Source organism: Pseudopodoces humilis, chromosome 6 (genome assembly GCF_049639895.1).
Source record: "Pseudopodoces humilis isolate 2021_Gansu_Grassland_sample_001 chromosome 6, ASM4963989v1, whole genome shotgun sequence".
In the NCBI taxonomy this organism is placed as follows: Eukaryota; Metazoa; Chordata; class Aves; order Passeriformes; family Paridae; genus Pseudopodoces; species Pseudopodoces humilis.
Window position 1 is genome coordinate 43,324,037 of NC_142205.1, and position 19,197 is coordinate 43,343,233.

Below are 19,197 nucleotides of genomic sequence, written 5' to 3' on the forward strand. Positions count from 1 at the left end.
TGATGAAGTCAAGGAAAGAAGTGACAGAGGTCAAACTGAGAGCTAAGGAAATTCTCTTTAGAGCAGCAATTATCACTGACAGAAGTGGATCAAACCTGCATTTCCAAAACTAGGAGTGTTGTTGGCATAATCAAGGTATACAAGAGAAAGCTATGAGAACGGCCAGGAAGGCTAAGGGCTCTGTTCCAGCTACGCAGAGCTTCAAGAGGTGAACATACAGGCCCAAGCAAAGATCAGACAGGACAAGACTTCAGCTTCATCATGGAAGTTGTAGAACCTGGATGGTGACAAGACACAAAACTAAAGTGTGTGCATTTCTATTCTGAAAATTCTAGAAGACAGATGACTAATATGAGGGAAGCTTTTGGATATGAATATCCAATTATGAATTATGATGGTTTTGAGGGGTGGACAAAATGAGGATTCAGGAAGTACAAGACAAGAATTCAGTGCATTCTATGTAAGAGCCAAGACAATACACTTAAAGGAAATAGCAGTTATCCTTATTAATTCTCAGTCTGTGTGAGCCTCACTATCACTCTGCATGCTTGTGTGTGCATGCATTAACAACCAGAGAGAAAGTGGAATCTCAACTAACAGACTGCTAACTCTTGACTGAAAAAAGGAACCTGGTAAACAACACAGGGAAAGCAAAAGAACTTTAACAAACCAGACCACAGAGAATGTAACCTGCTTGTCAATACTGAAACTGTTTTCTAAAAATGATTAGTAAAAGAAATTTTTTTTTAAAAAAAGGAAACTCTCAAATGTCACCAGTTTCCTACATCCTGTATCTCTTACATGAGCTTTACAGAATCACAGTGTGACTTTGCATGAAAGGGCATGGGGCATCCATCACCTCCAGGCAACGTATTTCCATGTTTTACCACCATCATTGTAAAAAAAAGCTTCATTATATCTAATCTAAATTGACCTTATTTTAGAACCACAGGCAGTTTTTTGGGTTTTGCATCACAAATCCTTTGGAATGTAGCAGTGGACAATGCAAGAGCTGCTGAAGATTTGATAGCTCCATAACAGCCTGTGACTACTTAGAGAAGCAGGATTTTTTTCATGTCCACAAAGTCAGACAGAACCTGAAGCCCTGAGGCAGCTGAGCCAGCCAATCTGATAACAACACTGTTATTATAATTATGAAAATTTATTGTGATCAGGCCACTGATAAAACAACTGTTTTAAGTGTGCTATGCTGATCTTTAAAAAAAGTAAGGAATAGAATCCAATGAACAATCTCACCTGAAGTCCTGGAAATCATGGACCACCTCTTCTTGTATTTCCAAACACACATATTCCCCAGGAAGGGAAACAGGAAAATCAGCATTGAATTATTAAGCTTAAGCCACACTTAGCCAACCTACAGACTAACTACCTGGAGAGAGTAGTGAAAATAATCTCTAGAGTTTAGTAAAGTTTTTGGAAGCTGAACAAGTATGGGCTGGAAGAACAGACTCTTAGGTAGGCTGAAAATAGGCTGGACTGCTAGGCTCAAAGAAAACTGCTGGGCACCAACTGATCATGTCTGGCAGTCAAAAGTGAGAAATATTTGCCAGTGATTGGTACTGAGATCTGTATTGTCTAATAACACCTGGGCAATAACAATGAGCCTCCAGAACAGTGCAAAGCTTTGTACCTGGGGCAGAGTAAACCCATGCTGGGAAGCAGATGGGTAAGTTTCAGCTCAGTAGAAAAGAATCCATGAGATACAGCAGACACCACCCTGAACACATGCTACGAGTGCTCACTCACAATGACCAAGGCAAACTGAATACTTGACTGTATCAGCGGCATGGTCAGAAAAATAATGGGAGTTATTATCCTCCTCTACATGGTGTTGGCAACGCTTCAGGAATCTGTGCCCATTTCCAGGTTGACGTGGAGAATTTGAGAACACACAGAGGATGATCACCAAGATGGTCATGGCCTTACAGAACATGATTCCTAAGAATCAACTGAGGCAGCTGGGCTTCTGTAGGTAGATGAGGAGGCTAATGATTGCTAGAAGTACAATGCCAATGAAGTAAAATTCTCCTTGACAGTAGCAGATGAAGTAACCAACTGTCTTGACCACAGTCTGCAGCTTTGGAGATTCCAACTGGACATGAGGAAAAGCACATTACAAATTTGTGTCCTAGAGCTCCTAAATTTATGCTAGAGGATCAACAGATTTCCCAGTCAACCACCCTGTACAAAGTGCAGACACTGATGCCACCAGCCCTTCTGTTAAAACTGAGCTTCTATCTGAGGATTAGATTCAATAGGCCAAACATCTCCAACTGAAATACCTTTCTAAAGAAGGAATTACATAAAGTTCAATCTGCTTAAGGCCCCCAAAACCTGTATTGATTTACTCTGAAAATGTTTTTGTGAAGGGGATCACAGGAAAAAGGAGTAGAGACTGAAATAGGGAGCATGTCACCCTTTCTACATACATAATATCCTGTGAAGTTACCACAAAGAAGGATTTGCAGGCCTGAGCTGTCATTGCATAACATTTCAAAGCCACAGTCTTTCTCTGATTCCCTTCTTGCCCAGATCTGTAAGTCTCCCACTCAGAAGGAAAACCCAAGGCCCTCTGTTTGTAACTACACACTATGCCTGCAGTCAAACTGTCAACATCTAAACACTCATGTAAACAGGTACATATTTTAATTCTTTGTCTCACAGGCATAATAAGTATTATTCAGATGAGGGCAGACATCAGATTTTTAAAAGGCTTTAGTTATATCAATAGTAAGTTTGAATGGTTTTCTAGTCTGCTGTAGTAAGGCAGTAAAATATAATAGCCTCTTAACTGACACATTGTTATCAGTCTTATTATGGCTTTCTTCATGCCTGTCAGTGGATTATTGTAATTTTTTTAGTCACGGGTCTAATCAAAGTAGAAGACTCTGAGCTACTGACAGCTCAGGGGAGATATAACTGCTTACATAATACTGTCATGAAAGTCTAACGCAGGCAGAAACTTCAGCATCACTCCAGTCCAACTCTCCTCCTAGTGAAACAAAGCAACTGTTAGAACAACAGGTTCCTTTTTATGCCAAAGGAACAAAGAAAGTTCTATGGTTTCCCTCAAATCACTACAGTATTCATAACAGGAAACACTGTTCTTCTAGGTAGCTGGTGTGATGCAGTCTGGAGACGGCTTTGTGATCAGGATTGTAAACTCATCTTAATATCCACCTGTCCAAAGCAACTCTTCTGCTTAGCTCTGAAAAACTAGTCAAGTTAAACCATTACCCCACATGGGAAAAATTCCTTCATAAGACTGAAGCATCATCTTCTCATTCGAGCAAGCAAGGTGAACTTAATTTTTTCTTCAAAGAACAAAGGAAGAGCTTGGTGCAAGCATTATACAGTGGCTTAGAAGGACGGTGTCCATGTGCAGGGTGTGCAGTGTGTCTGAGCAAGGGCTGGATGGTATCATGTGGGGATTTCTGTGTTCCCCAAGCTTTGTGGGTTTCTACTCAGATACAAGCACTCAGAAGATCCCAACATTAAAAACCTTACAAACATAAACCTTTCTAAATAACAGTTTTTCTCGTGTAATTTGTACTGAACTTGAGTGCTGCAGATTGAAAGTTGAATTGATGCAGATTTAGAGTGTATACAAAATGCTGCATGAAGGCAGTTCACAGCATCTCTCCAGCAGAAGAAAGTAGAGGAGCTTTCACTTCCTTCAGGTGCACCTCACAAGCCAGCAGCAGCAATAGTCAGTGACCCATGGGATTATATACTAGTGCTTGAATCACAGCTGCTGGGAGAGTGAAGCTTGAAGTACTAACCAGCAATCAAAATGAAGAAAAAAGAAACAACCCAACAAAACAAAAGCAAAGAAGCAAGAAGCAAAAAAACAAAAGAAAGAAGCAAAAAAGTGGAAAAAAAAAGGAGAAATAGCGGAAAAAAGAGAGAAAAGGAAAAAAGAGAGAAAAGGAAAAAAGAGAGAAAAGGAAAAAAGAGAGAAAAGGAAAAAAGAGAGAAAAGGAAAAAAGAGAGAAAAGGAAAAAAAAAAAAAAAAAAAAAAATAAAAACTAAAAAAAAAAAGAGAGAAAAGGAAAAAAGAGAGAAAAGGAAAAAAGAGAGAAAAGGAAAAAAAAAAAAAAGAAAGAGAGAAAAGGAAAAAAGAAAAAAAAAAAAAAAAAAAGAGAGAAAGCAAAAAAAAAAAAAAAAGACAGAAAAGGAAAAAAAAAAGAAAAAAAAAAAAAAAAAAGAGAGAAAAGGAAAAAAGAGAGAAAAGGAAAAAAGAGAGAAAAGGAAAAAAGAGAGAAAAGGAAAAAAGAGAAAAAAGGAAAAAAGAGAGAAAAGGAAAAAAAAAGAGAAAAAGGAAAAAAGAGAGAAAAGGAAAAAAGAGAGAAAAGGAAAAAAAAAAAAAAAAAAAAAAAGAGAGAAAAGGAAAAAAGAGAGAAAAGTAAAAAAGAGAGAAAAGGAAAAAAGAGAGAAAAGGAAAAAAGAGAGAAAAGGAAAAAAGAGAGAAAAGGAAAAAAGAGAGAAAAGGAAAAAAGAGAGAAAAGGAAAAAAGAGAGAAAAGGAAAAAAGAGAGAAAAGGAAAAAAGAGAGAAAAGGAAAAAAGAGAGAAAAGGAAAAAAAAAAAAAAAAGAAAAAAAAAAGAGAGAAAAGGAAAAAAAAGAGAGAAAAGGAAAAAAAAAAAAGAGAGAAAAGGAAAAAAAGAGAGAAAAGGAAAAAAGAGAGAAAAGGAAAAAAAAAGAGAGAAAAGGAAAAAAGAGAGAAAAGGAAAAAAAGAGAGAAAAGGAAAAAAGAGAGAAAAGGAAAAAAGAGAGAAAAGGAAAAAAAGAAAAAAGAGAGAAAAGGAAAAAAGAGAGAAAAGGAAAAAAAAGAGAGAAAAGGAAAAAAAAAAAAGAGAGAAAAGGAAAAAAGAGAAAAAAAGAGAGAAAAAAAAGAGAGAAAAGGAAAAAGAGAGAAAAGGAAAAAAGAGAGAAAAGGAAAAAAGAGAGAAAAGGAAAAAAGAGAGAAAAAAAAAAGAGAGAAAAGGAAAAAAGAGAAAAAAAAAAAGAGAGAAAAGGAAAAAAGAGAGAAAAGGAAAAAAAAGAGAGAAAAGGAAAAAAAGAGAAAAAGAAAAAAAAAAAAAAAAAAAAAAAAGAGAGAAAAGGAAAAAAGAGAGAAAAGGAAAAAAAAAAAAAAAGAGAAAAAAAAAAAAGAAAGAAAAGGAAAAAAGAGAGAAAAAAAAAAAAGAGAGAAAAGGAAAAAAAAAAGAGAGAAAAGGAAAAAAAAAAAAGAGAGAAAGGAAAAAGAGAGAAAAGGAAAAAAGAGAGAAATGGAAAAAAGAGAGAAATGGAAAAAAGAGAGAAAAAGAAAAAAGAGAGAAAAAGAAAAAAGAGAGAAAAAGAAAAAAAAGAGAGAAAAAGAAAAAAGAGAGAAAAAGAAAAAAGAGAGAAAAAGAAAAAAGAGAGAAAAAGAAAAAAGAGAGAAAAAGAAAAAAGAGAGAAAAAGAAAAAAGAGAGAAAAAAAAAGAAAAATAAAGAGAGAAAAAGAAAAAATAAAGAATAAAAGCCCACACCAAAACCCACAAAACACCGGACAGTAGACTGGCAACACATATCTCATCAGCATTCTTCACCACTGATATTACAAAAGAAAATATGAACAAACAAAAGGAAAGGAACACCTGCTTCTGCTGTGGTAAAAAAGAACAACAAATTCCTGAAAGTAGTAGGAATGTTGCCACAGCCTGGTTTTCATTCATTTGTCCTTTGCATATAAAGTCAGGTTGTTAGCGTCCTGAAGCTTGATCCGATGGTGAGTGACATTCCTCCCATAAAATAATTTCTTGCTTTCCCCATGAATCTGCTGGATGTCAGAACACTCTCAGGCACAGGAGCCATGCACTATGGAGGTGTCTACGAAAGAACATATGCACAAGATGTAGCCATTCCTGAACATGACAGAATGGTTCTGAAAAGAGGCCTTAAACACATTTGAGTATTTCCAAAATCATCTCTTTCTCCTTCAACCATTTTTTATTTTGCTTGACTTACAGTGAGCTAAGAAAAACCAAAATCAAAAACAAGTCTGGGCAAGAAAGCTAAGGATTTGATCTTCACATAAAATAATTCAGGCAGGTACTGAAGTGCTGCCTGACACTACATTTCTATTATCCACAATGGTACAATCATGCCCAAAGAACATCTTTATAAAGAAATGCAAAACACTTAGAAAACAATATGGATTTTTTTTATTGTGTGCAAGCTGAGGAGAGTTTTATTTTTTAAAATCTGTTTCAATTCCTGGCTACTTCAATGGCCACAGTATTATCAGCCAAGTATAATAAGAACTCCACAGATCTTCATGAGTCACAGTATTGGATACAAAGCCGACTGATGTCAAGGTGAAATATTTTCTCATTGACTTTAAAGGGTTTTGACTCAAGCTTATAGCAAAAGACACGAAGTGAAGCAACGCAAGAACGCTTGAAATAAGATAAAACATATCTTAAGATTTAAGACAGATTATTATACAATACAGAATCTCCAGCACTTACTGCTCATCCTTGTAGGATTTAATGCTATTTTCTATAGTTTCTATTCTGCAATGAACTAAGATTATCAGCAATAAAGATTTCTGTAAGACATTTCACCCTGCTTTTGCAAATCCTTAACCTTTTCCACCAGATTTTGTTCAGAGACTTCAGTCTCATCTATCCTTTTTAACAGCATACTAATTTCAGAAACTACTGAAACAAGCTTTGGCATAAACAAGTCAAAGTGTAACTGGAGGGCAGAAAGCAGTGACATCCAAAATATTTTCAAAATAAAACTGACACAGGGTTAGCTTTTGTGTCTGAAGGAAAGCTGTTGCAAGTAGTTCAATGGAGTTCAAATTATACAGGTGAACAAATACCTTCTACTAAAATCCTTCTTTTTTATAGATCTCAGAGTTTACTGTCAGAATGTACAGGGGAAAGGGGAGAGAATCTAGTTCTTCAGTAACCAAGTTCTAACTGACCAGCACTACTCAACAGGAATTCTAACTAACGTTAACGAAGCATCTTGAAAGTTGTTTTCAATTGGTTGGTGATAGGCTCTGGGCAAATACTACATGAGCTTTTATTTTTTTTTTTTTTAATGCATTCCTTGTGAATTAGAAAACTTATCCAAACTGAAAGAAACTTTTTCAAAGCTCATATCAATACTCCTCTTCTGTTAATTGCTATAAAATTCCACCTCATTAACATATGATAGAAATACTGTTGTAACTAATACTACAGTTTAGTTAGTGTCCAGCAGTAATAAGTGAGGTATCAATAGAAGTAAGCATTGCTTTTTCTAAGTGAAAACCACAGCAAATGCCTAAACTGAAAACTACTGAGATCTGGGGTTATCAGAGATAGTATAGTCACATGCCACACTGTAACATACACTAATTGCAAGTTCTGCTCTGACCACACTGTGCCCCTATCTTCTACTCACACTTTCCAGTCTGATGCTTCGGTGCATGTAAAACAACACATTGAAGTACAACAGGGTGCTAGCTTGACTGCCAAGTCCTGCCACTGCACAGCAACACAGTAAAATTAACATTTTTATTTTGCTTTCCCCATGTGGTAATCTCTGTTTTCCAAGTGATAGGCTTCCCATGGGGGCACATGATAATTTAAGGTGCTGGAAGGTTTGGCTGACAGCAAAACATACCTCTCACTACCACAGCAAGGACAACGACTGATTGCAAAACTCACTCTAAACCATGCCCTTTAAGGATAATTGGACAAATGCTAACAACTCTTCCGAATTCCTTGGAATAGAACTTATTTCCCCCTCTAATCTGCTACCACCCTTTAAGATTCTGTTTGTAAAAATGGCATAGAGCAGGCAATATAATTTATGCCGATATGGGCCCAATAAAGGAGCGACAGCTAGCAGAAGGAGCTGAGAGGAGAAGGGTATACAAATTAAATATGGATTACTTGACATTAACTTTCACTAATGTATTCAGGGGACTCAAGACTTACTCCTAAGGGATTAAGGCTTGGAGGGGTTTTGTTTGTTTGAGGGGTTTAGTGGAGAGGGATGCTATTTGTGCCTGATTACTCTATTGTTGGTTTTTCTGAGTTAAGAGTCAGTGACACAGAGCAGTCAGCTTTGAAGGTCACTAGATAAGGACATGACACTAGAGTGTTTTTCTTCCTGCTGTTTTCCCTGTACAGTTCACCTAAAATAACAACATCATCATATGCTGCTTAGCGGAATTGAATCAATTATATCAGATGCTGTGTTGTGCTCAAACACATGAAGCCAAATAATGAGCATTTGGCTTATTGTTCATCCTTTTCAGGAAACTTGGTGTCATGGGAAATTGACAACCAAAACAAAACACCATGTTATAGCCTGTGGGGAGTGTTTCTGCTCCAAAAATATGATAAATACTATTGTCTTTCATTGTGGAGGTATCCCCCACCAACACAGGCTACTGCTGATAGCAGGCAAGCGCAGAATGAGCCACCTGTATGCCACACAACAGATTTCTGAACAATACCACTTTTAGAGAGCCAGAAGTATCAGGCCACAGATGGTGCTTTAAAAATCATTACTAGGGCAATTTGTTGCATCTCACCTCAATCTTTATTTTTGCAATTATGCAATAATTTATGCAAATCTGTCACTGAATTTTACAATAGCTAAAGTCCTTTTCCACAAAATCCATGGGATCACAATCATAATAATAAAAGATTAATAATCCACAACATTGTCTCTTGAGCCTGCAACACCTCCTCAGATCAGAGATCAGTTGGGCAGTGCAAGTCAATATGTCAGACATCTTGGTCCCTATGGAGGGCTCAAAATAGCATCTTTTATTGATGAAGTATGCTGATGGAAACACCCAAGTTACTGAGAGAGAAGAAAGTACTTAAGGTTTTGGACAGCTGCTAGACTCCTGGGTCAACTGGGTCCACTTCAGGCTTTTCTCTTCAGTTTTGCTGTTTGCTTGTGGTGCTGTTTTGGTTTTTTTTAATACCCTGCTTAGAGGATGTAAAAACTTGCTGCTGTTCTTTTTAAAGTCAAGCCTCTGAACAAAATCTATGTATGCTATGATCTGAGAGGAGGTTATGTTCTTTCTATCAAATCAATCAAGTTTGCACTGCATGGGTTTCTCAAGTACTTTGGGCACAGGAGGCCTTACAATCTATTTATCATATGCAGTTCAAGTGCCCCAGCCAGGTGAGCTACAAAAACTTGGGTTCACTACAATCCTCTTTGCTAATCATTTTCATCCCTCTCTTGTTTTCCATGAAGAATTTATTCTCTCTAAAACTAGCTTTTTAAATACACACATTTTCTAACACTCAAATCTACACTTGTATTTCAATCCTACAAGGGAACATTCTGAAAATGAAACAGCAGAAAAAAAAAAATTAGTTGAAAAGGTCATCATATCCCTAAAATTCTATTTGCTTCTGAAATTCTAATAGACAGTTATGTACCTGACAGGACAACCCATGTTGTGGTTGCTCCAGGAAATTTTGCAGGCACTACTGCTGCCTGGGAGTCCATTGTAAGCTTGCACAGATTTTCAAAACAAGTCTCCTCTTTCAACTATTTAAGAGTATGAGGGGGTGGGGGGAAAAAGGAAAAAACACACTATTCAAAAGAGAAATCCTACTGTGCTACTGAAAAGTCCTTTTGACTTAAATACCAGGAGAATTCCCTAGAGAAGCCTGACTTACCTTCTTTTTTTTTTTTTATTGCCATCATTAAAGTTATATCTGTATTGCAAGTATTTCTCTTACATGGAAATTAATAGAATCTGCCTTCTCTCAAGCAGAACAATTAGTCCATTCAGAAAACCTACATAAATTCCAATAGCAATGGTTTATACACTTAGGCAGGAATAATTAACTGCTCAAAGCACACAGTGGAGGATATCTTACTAGATATCACTTCTGTTGGAAGAATCTGTTAGTTACATCAGATCACAAATATTAATTTAATAATTGTTTCTTTGTTTCAGTACCATAAAATAAAAAGCATAGATGTTTATGCCATTTAAAGCCATAAATATAAGCTGAAAGAAAAGTGAAGTATCTCTACTCAGCACCAGTTAAGCTAGAATTCCCATAAAGGTATGACATTTCAAGAAAAACCTAGGCCACCTGGAGAGAGTTCAGAGAAGAACAGAGATCAGGAACCTAAAAAATACCAGATATGAAGAAAGACACAGGACTATTTAACTTGAAGAGATCAATGGAAATGTACTAGTGAGAGTCTTACCGGATTATACAGGACTGCTGCAAAGAGGAAGGGATTAATTTATCTGCTTATCCATTATGGACAGGACAACAAGAAGCTGTCTTAAATCACAGGGGTTAAAAAAAAAAAGAAAGAAGTTTGTGGTAAACAAAATTTTGCATTAGTGAATATAGAGAAGGACTAAAAAAATGTAGGAAATACCTATGCCAGTAACACCATCAGAGAACAGGCCAAGACACAGATGACTTTACGTGATTCAACAGAATCTCCTGATTTCCTGCATACTCTTTTTCCTGTTCAAAGTGTTTTGCAGAATGTAGGAGTTATGTATTTTAGCCCACCTCCGCTTTTTGGTCTAGGGTAATACAAGTGTTCATTCCACTGAAAGCTGTAGCAGGGAGAACCACTAGGTTTGAGGACTGAAAAACCATGCCTAGTTTTAGCTGAAACAGAGCCTATTGGATTAAAAAAAATATATATATATATATAAAATACCTGAATTTGGGAGGGGAAAAATGTAATACAAAAAATTAAGTAATAACTTAGGAAGTACAATCCACTATGAGATTTCTTGAGGGCTAGTAAAAGCCTGAGAATATTCTTGCTAAACCAAACATATGCATACTACAGCAGAGATACAATACATCAGACTTGTCAACTTATACAGTATACTGTATTTTATTTATCTTTCAAAAAATTTGAAAAGCCATGTGAATTCCAGAAAGAGATATACAGCATCTGGCACCTGACACATGCACTTACTAATTTTACTCAATTGACTGAAATAAAGGAAGTTAAGAAAGAGAAATTTTGAAAGTGACAAAGCAAGAACACAACAATATTTGTATGCCCTATCCTTCTCTGGCTTCATTTGTCAAATAAATCACTACATCAAGCAGATAATCTGACTCCCTTCTCAAAGCATTTAAGAATTTTTTTCATCCCTTGCACATTATTTACCAGCTCTACCATTTATTTGTGGAAGGACCTGGTGGCAGAGAAACAGGAGTTAAAGAAAAGGTTTATCAATGGATAGCACAGTTGCACTAATAAGTGTGGGGCAGATGGTGCAAATACTTTGGTAATAAATAATAATTATTTGAAGCATTGCACACACAGGCAAGAAGTCTCTGGGGGTCTCTATAAAAAAAGCTCATGCACCACTGCACTGATTAACCACTTACTTCAATTATGTTTCCACCTTTCAGTAAGAACTAAAAAACAACAGGATTCCTAGGGGCTCCAGTAGGATGAACAGTACAAAGTTTCAGGCAGCTAGGCACAACACAACTTGCAAGAGAATCAATATTATTTTATGTTAAAATATTGCTACATTTTAAGCATAGTTTTATTTAATGTTTCAAGATGCATATGTCCACTTGATTAAATAGTCTCTATGAACGTGAAATCTTATGGGACTCTGTGCAGTCAAGGAATTATCCAGGGTAGAAAAGACTGAAGGCTTCATCCAAAAATATTTTTTCCTCCATTTTTGAGATGAATTGTGGAATGAGGTAACAATTCTAGTCCAATACTATTATGAAATATGAAATTTCATCTACTTTTGTGAAGGACAGGGTCGAATAACACAGTCATAAAGAATAGTAATTTACACCTCAGTCTCACCGATTTAAGGGATCAGAGTGAGGCATGGAATAAGTGAATAGCGTAATTCTACTGCTAGAGCAAATGGAGAAGCAGCACAAGTGGAATCAGACAGGATGGCAGAACCATGACCGTATCTCAGGCAGCCCTCCAGCACATGAGCACAAACCTACCCTATGCCATGGCATGTGCCAATACGGCACAGCACGGACACGTGCCTCGTTCCCTGCTGCAGGGCAGGTGGTGCCCACGCCTGGCACACTGGTGGAGAACAGGGCTGATACAGCAAAAGGTACCTCCCCAGGAGCTGCAGCAGAGGTGACAATGTTTATATTACCAACCAGACACTCATTAGGTGACTGTATTCAGATTGAGTCAGACTGTGGGTCAGACTATTTCTTTTTCTCTTGTGTGTAAAGGGAAGAAGAGACAGGGCACTCACTTCCCTACTCATAAGGAATTTCCCTAAGGGCCTATAGACATATATAAATGTATACACATTTCAATAAACCACATTTGCTCTGCTGACTACATTTTCTCCCTATTTCCATTTCAGCCTAGTTGAATGGGTTGTCAGTCACTGGCTAACCCTGACTTGTGCCAATATGTAAATTAGACTTCCCCCCTTTACTTTAATTCCCTAGAGTGATATTTTTTCTATATTTAAATAATTTTACTACATATTACATTACCCCATACCTGAGTGTTTGCCTATACTAATAAATACATAACAATGAAATGAAGATTTCTAGTACTAGTGCAGTGACATGAGGTAGGAAACACAATGAGAGTTCTAAGGTTTACTAACGATGTATTTATGAAACGTGGACAAATTGAAACTGAAGGTTAAAACATCTTTGAATCTTGACCAAAATCAAAATATGCAAAAATCAAAATATGCAAAAATAAATACACAACATGCAATACCAAATGACTGCACAGCACCAGTAGTAATTGCTGAGGCAAGTCAGCAATCCAAGCAGGATCAGCCCAAGCCATAGGACATCAAGCACTGCTTTCACCAGTTTACTTCCAGGCAGCAGAGCCGATGCAGTCCATTCATAAAATCCTCTGTCCAATAAACAAACCTTCTGGACTGAATCTCCACCTTGACTACATTCACCTAGCTCCAACCACACCACAGTTCTGTTCACTGTCACTGATCATGGGAAGCAAACATTCTTCCACTTCCACACTTGACTGGCACAAAGAACTGTTGAGAAGCAGCACCAGTTCCATTCCTGCAATAGGACTTAACCAGTTTTACTGAAGTCCAGGGTTATCAACACTCAAAGGAAGAACAATAATGCTTTATTTCTTTAGTCAAAACCATACCACACCACCTCTTCAGCTTTCTCACACCAACTTTGTGACAATCTGCTTACAACTGCAATATCTGAACAGGCTTTCCTAACTGGAAAATCCTCATAGATTGAGTGCTTTTCTGAAGGCCCCACTCCAGGCCCTCAATATATTTCTTTTGCATTGTTAATGCTACTGAAATATAGGCTACTGGAAACAATGTGAGTCTGAACCCAGACCTAGTGTAACTGTGATGAAAAAACAATCAAAAAAAAAGGAGAGACAATTCCATAACATCTGGGTGGAAGATTTATATTACTATTATCCTCTAGATAATTCCACAGTGGGATATGAAAGCCAAAATATTAAGTGAATTTCAGCTATCTCTACAAAATTAATCTCAGAGAAATTTACCAATACAGAAGGTCTTTTTTTTTTTTTTTTTTTTGTTAAATAAGCAGGTAGATTAACAGCATTAGAAAAGCCTTGTTTAGGAAACCTAAGTCAACAGTATTTAAGAAGCAGTGTGGTGTGCTGGATAGACAGACTCGGACATCTTAGAGAAGACAGTATTTCTTGGTCTCCTGAGCCACTTGGTAAGTTATAGTGGAGGGTGTTCTCCAGCGTGCAGAATTTTTGAGAAAGTGAAGTTACACAGTCTGGGAAAAAGAACTGCTGCTGCTTACAGACTGCATTGTTGAGTGGCAGTAATGAAGATTGGTGATGGAAATCTGCTGGGCTCACTCTTCCATCCTAAAAATCCAGGTAGTATTAAGAGCTTTCAATTTTCTATCCCAAAGTGTACTTTTCTGGCCTAGCTTGGCCTGCCCTCTATCTCATATTAGTGGCTTCCAGCCGTTGCAGAGGAAAGCTGGACTTCTTTCATGTCCAACCAGGTGTCAGTGTGAGAGGTGTAGAACAGATATGTAATTAACCCAAATAAGTGTGGGATGAGACAGCCTGGTATCTAGAACTCTGTGTGAAACCCACAGTCATAATCCATTTACAGCTAAAGTGTCAACATAGACAAAGGAACTGAAAGAACTCAGAAGTACTCAAGTCTGAGTGTCCATGTGAACTTCAGCCAAGGGAGTTTGAGGGGATGTGCATGCATGTATCGCTCAATCAGTGCTCTCAGTTTGGGACCGCTGACTTGCAAAAATGGATAAGGAAGGAAATCTAGTGCAATTATTCCAGGTTTTCATCATTACTACGATGATCATGCCTCCCTATCCCTCCTTAGATGGATTTAGGATAGCAACCTACAGACTTCTGTGTAGCTGCAAAGAACTTTAAAGGTTCAGCTATGCTCTGACCTAGGCCAATTACTGCTAGAGGCATTTCTGTGCAAGTGAAAAACAGGATGGATGGCAGAGAAGAAACACTATCTACCACTATCACACAACTTGTTGAGTTTGCTTCACTGATACCAGGGCACATTGTGTAAATTATCTGCCTAGTAAATTTGGTCCCTAGAGTTTACAGTTTGATATAAACTCAAGCTTGATTAATCATGTAGCAGTTCCCTAATCCTGCTCTGTTCACACACAGAACAAGCATTAGATACTAATATTTTAAGATGCTTTTTTTTTTAAAGAAGCTTCTAGAGGCCCAAGTCCATCATTAATGCAGTTTACTACTTCATTCCTAAAATCCAAACATCTGGCTGATTGAAGCAGGTTACAGATGCCCTTGAACTCTTTGAATAATCACAGTATGCTCTCAACTTGGTTTATTTCCACTTCTATCAAGAGCATTAAATCAACAGCTTCCATTATCAACTGAAAATACCTAGTGCCATCCTGGGATCTCAAATATTCAATTCTCCATACTCTCATCATACCTACTTTGTAACATTCATAAGAGCTAGTTCAGTATCTTATCATTCTCAGCTACCTTTCAATATTTGGTGTTTTACTTTAAAGTCACAGCTTTGAGACTTTAACTGGGAGTTTGGTACCCCTAAAATTGACTTCAAATTGTGAATTAAAGTGAGTTTAAAGAAAAACTGAGACTATAAATCTTAACAGTTTTAGGAAAATAGAAGCCAAGTAATTAACAAACATTCACTACTACTTAAAAAAAAAAAAGAAAAAGAAAAAACATAGCCTTACATCCCTCTTGATTTAAAGTCAGTCTTGTGATGTGATTTGAGGGGGTTCAAACTCTCAACACTAAGAATTGCCCTATAAATGAATTCACATCCCATGAATTTGGATCCATATTTAAAGGCACAATAGAAATTCAAGCCAGAACAGCTAAGTGAATACAGCCACACTGTGAAGAGATAAGCTATGAATGAATAGCTTAATTGGACACTTGCAAAATTAACTTGTCAAAAGTAATTACTCTATACATGATCCAACTGGAAATGTTTTATATCATCCACAAGTTGAAAGAGTATTTATGCTATTCCTTGGCCTTTAAAAGATACATTTACAATATGCTGATTATTTACCAAGCTGCTATCATGCATTTGAAAACTTCTCAAGCATTGTGGTAACAGGAGACAAAAAAATTCAATTTTGTTCAGTTCTGAAGAGGTTAGCAGATACACTGACTATATTTTTATGAAAATTCTCATTCTTCTTTCTCCTTATGTTAGAGAAAAATCATCCTGGCTACAGGTATATGTTTGTTTTCTGTATGTAACAATAAAAATTGATTTAAAATTAAACAGATGGAGACTGGGAAAGACCAAGTAAACAATCACAAGTAAGACACAAAAATAAGTGTCCATATTTCAAAAGAAGAAAAAAACAAAACAAAGCAAAACCAGACATGCTGAAAGAAGAGTCCAAGAGGAAGTAAATATCTCTCCCTCTCAGGACCTAAAAGAAACAGCAATCTTTGCATAACCCACATAGAAGTAAATAAAATGCTTCCTGAACTAGACAGTTTCCATCTAGTACCATGAGACAGGAGATCTGGAAAAAAAATGTTTTGATACACAGATGTATTTCTTCCAGCCAGCTAAGGTAGCTGCATATCTAATCAAAATAAGGTGTTGAATTTCCACCTCAGTAGCCCAGGAAGCCTTAATCCAAGTGTGCCTTTGAGGCCAGGTACATCTTGTAACCTCCAGATATAGTTGCTACTGCAGGCCTGGCCCAGCAGGAAGATAATTCTTGTGTTTTTACTGCATGTAAAGAAGTCTCATGACTTGGCAGAGCATCCTTTCTCCCACAGATACCACCCTGATGAAAAAGGCTTCCTATGCCATCACTCATGCATTGCCTTAATCTACACTGTAGCAGAAAATGACAGGAGAGAGATCAAAAGCATTGTTAGAACAAAAGCCAGCAATGTATTCCTATGCCATTACCACTACTTTTGGCCACTACTGTGAGCATCAGCAGAAAGCAAACACTTCTAAAGAGAAAGCTATGCTACCATACTATAAATGTTAGCATCTAGAAAGGAAAGAGAAGGACACACAGCAAAGCTGGAAAGGTTAGTCTCTGAAGTCCCTTTGGCAAAGTTGTTATTGCAGTTATCTAATACATGCTGCCTCCTTTATCAAAGGTTTGGGGAGTCAAACCCAAACTCTTACTCAAATCCCCAGAGTTCTGCTTGAACAAGTCCTGTAGAACCAGCCCTTTGACACAGTCTGAGTATCCTGTGCTGCTGTGACTTGCCTGCACGTGCTGCTATCCTGGACAAAGCAAGGAGGAAACACAAACTTCAAAGATTATCCAATGTATTAAAACCTAATGAGCCATTGCCCCAGTATGTGCAAAGCACATAACACCTCTTACAGTCTGGCTTCAGACTGCAACTTAGTGATCAGCTACTGAAGCACCTCAGTCCCAAAGCAGTTACTGACTGATTGGTTAACAGAAGCTCCTATAGAGAGAATTTCACTTCCATAACAGAAGAATTTCATCTAATCTGAGATGATGAAATCACTTGCTCAAGCACTTCAGTCCCAAAGTAGTTACTGATTAACCAGTTAATAAAAGTTTCTGTAGAGAAAATTTCACTTCCACAATGGAAGAATCTGATCTCATCTAATCTAAGGTGATGTAAAAAAAATAAAAAAAAAAGAAAAGCCACACACACAAAAAAAGAAACCCACCTCAACCCCCAAACAAGAAAAAACAACTCTACATACAGGACAAACTTCACGTAAAATAAAAAGATCCCAAGCCCCAACTTCTTCCCCCCCAAAAAATGCCTGAACAAAACCAAACCAAATACCAGCAGTTAATTTATTTTCCTTACCTTTAAAATAATATTAAATTAAGTATTCCACTATCAATGTATTTTATACACCGGCACAGGACTTTAAAATGTCTGTTGGCCACAAGACTGCACAATCATTCATACTTTTTGCAAAGAATAAGTTGGAAAACAAACTCTGTGATACAATATGTACGAAACACCAAGAGTCTTCAATGGGCCAAGTTATCCCATGAGCAAGGAATAACTCAGGTCAAGTTCAACAGAAGGTACAACTCCCAGGTGAAGTTCATAATAAAATAAAAGGGCTCTGGTTAGTTACCAGCCTATTTCATATTAGCTGTGGTTACTGGTGGGTAGCAATTCACACCAGTCAGCAAGAACTGATGGCACCACAGAAAGCCCAAGGACAGAATAAACGACTCAAGAGGAAACCCTTGATTGAAATTTTTTGGCAGAACTTTCCATTAGGAAACTAGATACGCAAGTAACAAAAGAAAAAAAAAATATGTTTGCACTGTTTTTGTATGTTCTGGCCTGTTTTATACCCAAAGGCTCTCATTCCTCCAGGTTGTCACAATCTGTCTCCACTTGCACGCTCTCAGTTATTGCCTGTGATTAACACACTATCTTTACCAAATCCATGGAGAAATCATAATCTGGATGCAAAAGCAATGAGTCTGCAGGAAAAGAAAAAAAAAAACCAACCCAAAACACATAAAAACCCCAAAACCACATCAAATTGTGAGATGGATGTTTAATTTCAAGCGTGCTGCCATTCTCCTTTCATTCTCAGGAAGAATCAATGTTTACATTTTTTATTTCGCTCTAAGAAAAGTTACCAAGCGCATAGGTATGGCATAAATACAGTACAAGGGGGAAAAAAAGCCAAAGACACATCATAAACATTCTTGTCACTTATTACTAAAAAGCAGAACATAAACCAGATTTTGCTTTGAATGCCAAAGGCACTGTGTTAAGATGAAGACAGCAGTGCAACTATGCAATTAAAGAGAGAAAAATTTATGCTCCAGAGTGAAAACATTATATCCAGCAGGACAAAGGTTTCAACATGAGTTCTTCAAGCCCACCTGGGTTATATATAACTCAATGTATAGTTGTATACATTTGAAGGCAAAGAATATGCAAAAAATTGAAAATAACTAGCTAACTCGTAAATCAATCCTAAATAAGTAAAACAGAAGTCTGTGTTCCTACAGAGGGAAAAGATAGGGCTGTCTCACTTCAGGATCTGCAACTTTATTCAAAGCTTTTGAACACTTATCTGTAGTATTTTCCTTCATTTACATTTCTACTGTGCTTTCAGTGAAGTAATAAATCACAAAGTTCCATCTGGGCAACAGTTTTAGTTTGCATCCTTATTGCTCTAGACAATTAAAATCAATCCTTAGTGTTAAGAACAATAAAAGCAGCCCTTAGAAGCATCGTGCTAAGTTGTGGAATAATTTTTTTTTAAATATCGCCTTTTCAAATTGGCTTCAACCTACTCGTAATCTCATGTTTTAAAGAAATCCCTCTCTTACAAGCAGCAGCTTGACAGAATTTAACATTTCAGACTATCTTTAGATTGGTTTTGATTTAAAAAATTAATTTTAGACTAAACTAATGACATTATTATAACCAGCTTACTCCCAGCATTATGTTGCTTGACAACTCCTTCAAACTATTCCTTCACCTTATTCATGACAGAGAAGTCAATAATAATTGAAGGTTTTGTTGATTCCTAATACTGTCTCTTAGTAAGGGCAAAACACTTTGATGTGTATTCCTAATTTGACTGTTCAGCTAAAATTTTTGTTCTTTAACAAATTTAGCATAGATCTTTGTGTCTATTTTTTCCTAGGTTGGGCCATCAGCTGGAATCTTATAA

At 36.9% G+C, this 19,197-nt stretch overlaps 1 long non-coding RNA gene across 1 annotated transcript in view; it reads right to left on the reverse strand.

The window, feature by feature from the left end:
• Nucleotides 1-19,197, reverse strand: part of LOC148184160 (uncharacterized) — a 133,552-nt gene that overhangs the window by 113,348 nt on the left and 1,007 nt on the right. The gene's annotated exons all lie outside the window — the stretch shown is intronic.